At 35.5% G+C, this 10025-nt stretch overlaps 1 long non-coding RNA gene across 1 annotated transcript; it reads right to left on the reverse strand.

Moving 5' to 3' along the window:
- Positions 1-2407: 2407 nt before the first annotated feature.
- Positions 2408-9379, reverse strand: LOC140595732 (uncharacterized). The gene is made up of 2 exons (XR_011997588.1): positions 9221-9379; positions 2408-5774 (listed from the first exon to the last, which is right to left on the reverse strand). It is a non-coding gene; the product is annotated as an uncharacterized lncRNA (long non-coding RNA).
- Positions 9380-10025: the final 646 nt, after the last annotated feature.

Genomic DNA, 10025 nt, shown 5'->3' on the forward strand with positions numbered 1-10025 from the left:
AAATAAAAGATAAAATTTATTGTTTATGCATGCTTGATGACACAACCATCATTATACACATGGATAGTGTTTGCTATTTATTATACTTTGGGTTGGAAAGTAATGAAAGAGTAAGGACAATCATTATGTTAATGAAATGTCAATGAAGCATGTTTGCTTTTCCCACTTGTCATGAAAATAGTCTTGCTTCATCTATTAGATTTTATCGAAGTCAGAGAAAATAGTCTATGTTATGCAAATGATCTTAACTACCATATTATAAACTGCACCCATGCCTCAAGAACTAGTTAACTAAATTCTACACCTTTATGGAAGTTGGATTCTAAATTTGTATCTGAGTGGCATAGTTGGTTAAGCATCAGACTCTTGGTTTTGGCTCAGGTCATGAGTTTGGGGTCCTGAGATCAAGCACTGAGTTTGGGTCTGTGCTCAGTGCAGAGTCTGCTTGGGTTTCTCTCTCTTTCCCTCTGCCCCTTCCCCCATTCACTTTTTCTCTCTGTTTCTCTCTAAAATAAATAAGTAAATCTTTTAAAATTGTCATGCTACCTAACTTACCTAGGTTTGCCTTTTTTGAAAACTATACTAGCATCCAAAATAAGATCTTACTTAAAAATAAGATTTATGGGGGGGGCACCTGGGTGGCTCAGTGGTTGAGCATCTGCCTTCAGCCCAGGGCATGATCCTGGGGTCCTGGGATCAAGTCCCACATTGGGCTCCCTGCAGGGAGCCTGCTTCTCCCTTTGCCTATGTCTCTGCCTCTCTCTCTGTGTCACTCAAGAATAAATAAAATCTTAAAAAAAAGATTTATGGGGAGCACAAAGACCATTAGATCCAGCTTCACTTCTGTGGCTATCACTATTGCCTGACAAGTACACAGGAAGATGGCAGTTAGACTTGGGTCGGGTTCCCTCTTTGAATTTTAACACATACACCTGCTTCTCTACAATTAAGCAGAAGTTAGTAGGCATGTGTTCAAGTGACATTTCAGATTCTACTTGAATTCTAATATTCTAATAGAGAAAACTATTGACACAATTTTACCCTTTAGAATAGGATTTATAAGATTGTGGTTTATCGTTTTTTTCAGCAAGAATTTGAAAATGGCCTGACTAGTTAGGCTAAATCTTTCTGCTCTTGTTGCTGGGAAAGCATTACAGTCATGAGTTGTTGTGTATCTTCCTTTTGCATCTTTATCAGGATGCTAGATATGAGCACTGAACTCTTACTGCTCTACAGGCAGTTTATCCCCCCACTTCCAGGAATGGCAGTATTGAAGCTACACTGCATCTAGTTGTGGCCAATTTGGGGCAGACAAAGGAGGGTAACTCTGCATCATAAATATTGAGCAAAAAAAGAGAAAGGAAGAACAAGCAAAAGATAGAGCTTCTAGAGGGAACTGCAGGAAAAATTTCTGAAGGACTTTGAAATAGACTCAACCAACAGTGTTTCTGCCTTTCATTTTCCTTATGCAAATTTATGTCTATAATTTGTACATAACTGACATCAATGGAGATGATAATGGTCCACAGACATAGGACTTTGTGTGACTTAGTCACTGTCAAAAACTAATAAAGTGGCTCAAAACGTCATGAAGATCAAGAGAAAAAAATCAATAAAACAAAAAAACCCTGTTTTTTTGAAAAATAAATGAAATTGATAAACTACTAGCAAGACTCACCAAAATAAAAAAGACAGAAGACACATCACCAATATCAAGAATGACACAAGATCTCACTAGAAATGTACCCTTTAAAAGAATAATAAGGTAACACTACAAACAACTTTATGCTCATAAACTTAACAACCTGGAAGAAAACGACCAGTTTCTCTAAGGCCATGAACTACTAAAACTCAACCATGATAAAATAGATAATCTTAATAGTTTTAACTATTAAAGAAATCAAAATTGCAATTAAAAAGATCATCAAAAGAGAGAGGGAGGGAGAAAGAGAGAAATACATGGAAAAAGATTGTTTGGCTGGGTAATTCTACTGGACATGGTAAGAAGAATTAACACCCAAACTGAAAAGATGAAAGATTCGAAATGCCTTCTAATAAAGCAAATTATCTGCCCCAAGGACCAACTGAATCTTTAAAGGAAACAGCAGAGAAGTCAGGAGAAGAACTAATGAAGGGTTTGTTTAATGGGAAGCTATTTTCTTTAGACCTGGGCAGGCTGCGTGTGATGCTCAGCACCAGGCTGTCCTAGAGTATGGGATTTTGACATCCATTCTGCTCTCTACCACCATCTGCTCACGTTCTGAACACTGTTTAGCTTAGATCTCATGCTGAACCCTGTGATGGGACTTGATGGATAGTAAAAACTTGCTCCGTGACCAGTCAAGGTGAAATTGAACAGAACTAGTTGTGAATTTTCCTACATAAGTAAAAAAAACAGTGGACATACTGACACTGACAATCATTCATTTATTCAGCAAAAAGATACTGAGGCCAGGCACTGCGCTCAGGCCTGAAGTTACAAAGATTGATTCCTTTAAACTCAACAGAGCAGAGAAACCGGATCTAAAGCAATCACAGCAGAAACACAGAAACGTGGCATAGCACAATTCTGAAAGAAATAAGGAACTGTTCCTGAGTTAACAGGCAGTTACAAAAACTGTTTTATAGTATTGTGTGTTACAGAATAAATCTCGCAAGACTCATCTTTGACCACATATCTTCCATTTTTTTTCCTTTTTCTGAAACACCAGTGTTTATAATGATAAAGTTAATGGAGACTATATTTTTAAAAACTGAATTTTTAAAAATTTCCAGAGGGACAGACAAAAATTTGCTACAATATAAGCACAAGTAGCATACTCTTTATAAACTTGTTTGATAAGACAAATATATTCAGAATATAAAACATGAAAAATAAAAATATTATTTAGGAAGGCATATTGATATGCCACTTTGGATTAAGATAATTCAATGCTGTGTAGAGAATAACATTGTTTTCAGAGCCAACGTTTTGTCCTTAGGAATTTACTGTAATACGATATAGAATGTAGACTGGCTATATTTGAAATTCAGTTGTACACTTTTGGATCTTTGTGGTCCTCTGTTAAGTGTATAATTGTGTATGTGAGTGTGTAGTTTTGCCTGTTTAATAGAGAGTGCCACAAAAAATAAACCATACAAATATAGTTAGTTATACGAAAGGATTTCAATATAAAATGGAACCATAGTATATGAAATGGATACATGCGCCTTCAGTAACATATCTGTAACTGAGAGAATGATTTCCATTAAATGCCTGATTTACAGAAGACCAAGACTTCTTTCCTGACCAGTGAACATCCGCCAAGAATCTCTCCTCAGCCTCAAGTCAATAAACTTAATGCTTGGACTCTGGCTGCATGTCCCCCTCCTTGCACTCCTTGTCCATAAATACAGCCTGCCCTAAACTCTCACCGGATTTGCCTATAGTACAACATGCATTACCCAAATTTCAATTCCTCTGCTATTCCTGAATGAATTCAATTTCTGGTAATGTGACTTTGCCTGTTTATCACCTTATTCGGGTTAACAGTACACCCAATGGGTTTTATCTTTTTTTTAAGATTTTATTTATTTATTTATTTGAGAGAGTGTGTGTGTGTGTGTGTGAGAGAGAGAGAGAGAGAGAGAGAGAGAGCACAAGTGGCAGGGGGGAGCAAAGGAAGAGGGAGAAGCAGACTCCACACTGAGAAGGGAGCTGGGATTATGACTTGAGCCAAAAGCAGATGCTTAACTGAGCAACCCAGGTGCCTCTACTAGATGTATTTTAAATAAGTATAGAAAGATGTCTTTCAGGGTATTTCTGTTTGGTTTTTCACATAATACATTACGTGGCAAATTATTATACACAAAGTCCAATGTAGCTCTAATTTTCTTCTTTCTGACATCGTTAGGCTCTTTGAATTCCTTTCTCTGCTATTTCAGAAATTTTTGAGATTAGATCATTTATCCATTGCAGTAACAACATACAAGAAAGTAATATTCCTCATTGTACTGAACTTTCAATTAAGCCAAGTAGTGTAAGGTCAATCAATATTGTAATTGGGAAAAGATTATTATTGTTGGCTGCTTTCGGTATATTGCCCATGGGCTATGTGCCAGATTAATAAAAATATTCAGTATTTAATATCCCTGATATTTCAAATCTTTGCTACCCCTGAATTAGGGCCAGTATGTTCTTTTTGAGGTTTGTAATTCATTTTTTGCCCCCTAAGTCAAATCTCAAATTGATCTGTTTTGACTGTGATTAGTCAATTGACAGAATTGACATTCATCAAGGAGATTGTTTTGGCATATTCATAAAACATTTATTATATTTGTAAAAAGAGACAATCACATTTTGTTTCTGGTAGAAAAGGAATTTCAATTTGTTACTTTATGACGGAGTTCAACAAACTAAAGCTCATGGGCCAAATGTGACTTGCAGCCATTCTTGTACTTAGCATTTTATTGAAACACAACCACACCCATTCATTTGTATATTATCTGTGCTGTTCCCAGTGAGGCTACAAGGTCAAAGCTGCATAGTTGTGACAAAGCCCAAATAGTCTACAAAGCCAACATTTACTTGCTGTTTGGTCTTTTATGGAAAATGTTTGATTACTACTGCTATAATAAGAACAAATAATTTTGGTGTGAATTTTGGTTTGTTGCCTAGAAACTTTCACTAATAATAACAAAAATAATAATAACTAAAAACTACATGGCAGATGCTGTTCTGATCAGTATACATAGTTTAAGTTATTTCAAATTCAAAACTTACCTTTCAGAAGTGTAGGTTATTCTAATATTAAAGATGACAGGAGTGAAGCATATAAAGGTGAATTCACTAGTCTAGAGTCACACAACTAGCCAGCAAGTGGCAGTGTAGGGTTTTAATCCCCAGGACCTAGTCCATTGCTTACCCTTTAACTGCTATTACTGCCAGATGTGATCTTGTTTAGGCTTTGTTTTTTTTGTTGTTGTAGTTTTTTGTTTTTCCCCTGACTTCACTGTCATCTTGATGTTTTAAATTCAGTTATTACATTCTACTTTTTAACGTAGAAAACCACACTATGTCAAGAGTGATTTTTAAAAAGATTTATTTATTTATTTAGAGAGAGAGCAAGAGCAAGGTGAGGAAGGACAGAGGGGGAGAAAGACAGAGAGAGAGTGTAACCCATCTAGGGGCTTGATCAGGACCCTGAGATCATGATCTGATCCCAAATCAGAAGTCTGATGCTTAACTAACTGAGCTACTCAAGTGCCCCAAGAGTAATTTGGTAAATATTATCTTATCATATGTACTAGTAAAATGACTTTTAAAAAAAAGATGCTGATATATTTAAGGTTCACCCGATTTCCCCCATTCTAAATATGAGGAAATTACTGGCCTGCACTTTTTCCTTTAGGCAACAAGACTATAATAGCTATAACTGGCACTTTCTGACATTTTATGTATCAGTTTATTTATACTTTTTAAATCCTTGTTAATTCAGTAAAAAACCAGAACATTTGCTTAGCTAGAATATTTTATTTGCAGACATTTCAGCAAGTTCCACCCCCCCACCCCCCACCCCCCGCCTTTATCTAAGAACCAAACCATTTGATGAGTTTAAGGAATGCTTCAGTCCCATCAGGTCCTGTAGCAGATACCATCGTCACCTTCCCAAATCCCTTCAGATCTCTTATTACCAACTCTGTATTCATCTCCTAGGTCCTGGGGATTTTGCTCTTCAGAGTTCACACCTGTGACCTTTAACGATGTGGTCCTTGGCACTCAAACTCTCTCACCTCTGTGTAGAAAGAGGGAAGAAACAAAGATACAGTCAAGAAAAAGTAGGATGCATTCCAAGCTGATAATTACAGATTAACAAATGTCAAATAAAGAGTGGGGGAAAGGCCATCAAACAACAAGAACAACATCCAAAACTGTAAGCAAAAAATCTGGGGCTTTTATTTCTATGATCTTGCTATAGGCAGCAATAAATGAAGAAAAAGAAAGGAAAAATAAAATATCTCTGACAGAAATATCTCCTCAGTCTGTATGTTTTGTTTTTGTTGTTTGTTTTTAATTTTTCTTCCCTCATTCTTTATTACAGTAAAGCTACCTTGGCCTGAGGTGCCTGGGGAGCTCATTTGGTTGAGCATCTGACTGTTGGTTTCATCTCAGGTCATGATCTTGCAGGTCTTGAGATCAAGCCCCATATCAGGCTCTGGACTCAGCAGGGAGTTGGCTTGAAGATTCTTTCCATCTGCCCCTCTCCTGACTCGCATGCTCTCTTTCTCTCTCTCTCTCTCTCTCTAAAATAAATAAATAGGGATCCCTGGGTGGCGCAGCAGTTTAGCGCCTGCCTTTGGCCCAGGGCGCGATCCTGGAGACCTGGGATCGAATCCCACGTCGGGCTCCCAGTGCATGGAGCCTGCTTCTCCCTCTGCCTATGTCTCTGCCTCTCTCTCTCTCTGTGTGTGACTATCATAAATTTAAAAAAATAAATAAATAAATAAATAAATAAAATAAAATAAAAAAATAAATCCTAAAAAAAAAAAAAAAAAAAAGGCTGCCTTGGGCCTAATCTAACTTGAGTTTGTGTGTGTGCATGTATGTGTGCTTCTGTGCACCTGAAGGCACACAAATATATGTGTATATATATGTGTGTGCATATCTATATAGAAACACTCATTCACATATATTGGCTTTTTATTTTTTAAGATTTTATTTATTTATTCATGAGAGACACAGAGAGAGAGAGGCAGAGACATAGGCAGAGGGAGAAGCAGGCTCCACGCAGCGAGCCCAATGTGGGACTCGATCCCAGGACTCCAGGATCATGCTCTGAGCCAAAGGCAGACGCTTAACTACTGAGCCACCCAGGCATCCTATTGGCGTTTTTTCTTTCGTAAAAAGAGGTGAGTAAGAAAGAAAAGAGTAAAGTGGAACTTTTTCATGGTCTTTATTCTTCAATATTCTCAAATTAAATATTAATGTAAAATATTTTGCATTTAATATTCGTTGGTTCATGCCAAACTGAAGCAGAATTTTTTTTCTTAATTACTATATTGTTTAAGGTATAGCTTGATAATTAATTTGATTTCATAATTTAATTACACAGTTAAGTATCCTAAAGCAATAAAGAAATTCAGGAGTTTCAGGTGATGTATGACCAATGAATAAGTTCTCATAGGATACTTTGTAAGCAGGGGAAATCAAATAGCTACACTGAGTGAATAGAACATTTCCCCTCCTACCCTACATACAATGATAGTCTTCTGGAATGTCTGGGTGGCTCAGCCATTGAGCATCTGCCTTAGGCTCAGGTAGTGATCCTGGAATCCTGGATCAAGTCCTGCATTGGGCTCTCTGTGGAGAGCCTGCTCCTCCCTCTCCCTATGTCTCTGCCTCTCTCTTTCTCTCATGAATAAATAAATAAAATTTGTTAAAAATTAAACAAAAAAGAATGTCTTCAAACTGGGGCATCTATACCTTTAAGAGTATATAAAGTTCAAAGCATATAAAAGACTACATCTTTATGGTCCAAGTCTCCCATTTCCTAAAGTTTTTGTTGTGCATCAGCAAAGATCTCTGGCCCAGTGGGATTCCCTTTCTCACATGTCCTTCACAAAGGGACTTTTCTCCTGATTTTCAGAATGTCATATTTTACTTACATTGTATTTTGTTGTTATGTTCTAAAGTGCAAAATCCTGGGCGATGTGGTAATTCCTGTCAATAATACATTTATAAGGAAGAATTTAATGAACAAATGCCTAGCAACAAAGTACTTTTCAATTTAGATTATTCTCAAATCATTATTTTAACAAAATTGAAGGAGAACTTAATCTAGTTATCCACTTATGAAAAACTAAACACTTTTTTATGATAAATCAGAGTAAGTTTTGGAAGCAATAGCAAAACTTTGAACAAATGAGTTATATTGCTATTTTAAAAGTTTGTTCTATTTCTCTACTTATTTATGGAGACATAACTTCTTAGTGTTTATATTTGTTAAGGAACAATTGAGCAGGGATAGACTTAATACCAGAATCATATCTCATTCTAATAACCAATAACTCGTGTTCGTGAATATGTGTACTGATTGGAAAAAACAAAACTCTTCACATTCTATTAAAAGCTTTATTTTCAGTAAAATATTTTCCTATAAGATTTAATAAAGATAAGAACTTATAAAGTACTTGTCTCCTTTTGATCAGTTGTGTGTTATTGCACGTTAATATTTTTAAGTTTATTTATTTAAGTAATATCTATATCCAATGTGGGGCTCAAAGTCATGATCCTGAGATCAAGATCTGCACATTCTTCTGACTGAGCCAACCAGGTGCACCTGCACCTTAATTTTTTAATAACAAAAGGACTTGCAGCATCTTATCCAGATGAAGTTACAGACATGGGTCTATTTCTATGTTCTCTATTCTGTTCCACCATTATTTTACTAATACTACCTTGATGTGTGTGGCTTTATAGTAAGTCCTGAAATTAGATTGTGTTAGTGCTTCAATTGTCTTTTATCAGAGCTCTTTAAGCTATTCCAGTTTGCTTTTCCTTATCAATCTTAGAATTCAGATTGCAGTTTTTTTCTACAAACATTTTTTTTTTTTGCCACAGATTTTGATTGGTTTGTGTTTACTCTTTAGATAGATTGAGGAAAAAGTCAAGACATCTTGACTGAGTCTTCTTGTTGAGTCTTCTACTCCATGAACAAATGCTGAAAATACAAGCTAGGTGTTTTCCATTTCCTCTTTTAATTCCCTGTTTTCCCTTCCCTATCCTGTTTGGTAATCCAGGACATCAACCTTTATAGACCACATCAAGGGCTTCCTTATTCTCTGGCTTCCCATTGGCTTGGGCAAAAGAAGGCACCCATAAGAGATCAGAAGGCAGAAAATGAGGGAAGGTGAGTTTCATTACCAAAGGTGCAATTTCTATTGAGTAGCCTTCTTTCACAGTTACAACTCTTCCTGGAATTTTCTACATCAGGTTTACCACTGACAATAATATCCACTATCTTTCACTGATTCCTCTTACATCTGCCAAAAACTTTGAAATTGACCCTCAATTAAAATCTTAAATTATTATTTTGGAATATGCCATCACTTTACTGCCATGGTCATAACATTGTGTAAGTGTTTTGAAGCATAGTGCCATTTAAAGATAACTTGAATTTAATTACACACATACAAACATACACACATACACACAGAGTCTATTGCTGGTAAATATACATACATGTTTGTGACTTAAATCAGATGACCAGTGTCCTTCCATGTGTATTTTCATTTCGTGGGGCACGGTTATGTTTATATATGCAGAGGGATGTCCACCGTATTAATAGATTTTCATGTTCTATGAACTTTCTCACAAATAAAATGTGATATGATATGAATCCTGAAATCATATAGCACAGACAAGATGAAATGATTATTCCTCCCTGGATCTAGAAACTTTGAACTGTAAGATCAAGAAGTTTTTAATGCAATACATGTTCTAAAACCACTGATTTTTTTATTTTAAATACAATGTAAGTAATTTTGTAAAAATAAAATTTAAGTGTAAAGCATATTATTTTATTCATAGTTTAAAATGTGATCTGTAAAATTTAGCTTATTAATAAAGCTATATTAATATAGCTTATTAAAGTGTATATTACGGAGTCACATCTGAAGAGGAGAAAATTGTGATGAGATTTATATAATGTGTTCCCTTAAGAATGTGTGTATTGCATTGAAATGAGAAGTATTAAATGTTATAAACTATCTTCATTGTTATCAGAACTCTGATGAGACAATGGAGTACAAAATAAGTTACCTCAAGAAGATAAAAAGCTAATGCTGTCATTTTTCCATATATCTGAATTATCACTGATGAGAAACTCCTAATTAGCATTTTGACCTTTAAGCAGATAATCCAGTAAAACCTTCATTAGTAGTAGATCAAGAAGAAACTGCAAATTAAAATGCAATTTTCTGACTTGTTAGAAAATCTGCTTACTGAGTTTAAGAATATCTATATATAATTATATAATTTTCATTAT

This window comes from Vulpes vulpes, chromosome 15, assembly GCF_048418805.1.
Source record: "Vulpes vulpes isolate BD-2025 chromosome 15, VulVul3, whole genome shotgun sequence".
Taxonomy (NCBI): Eukaryota; Metazoa; Chordata; class Mammalia; order Carnivora; family Canidae; genus Vulpes; species Vulpes vulpes.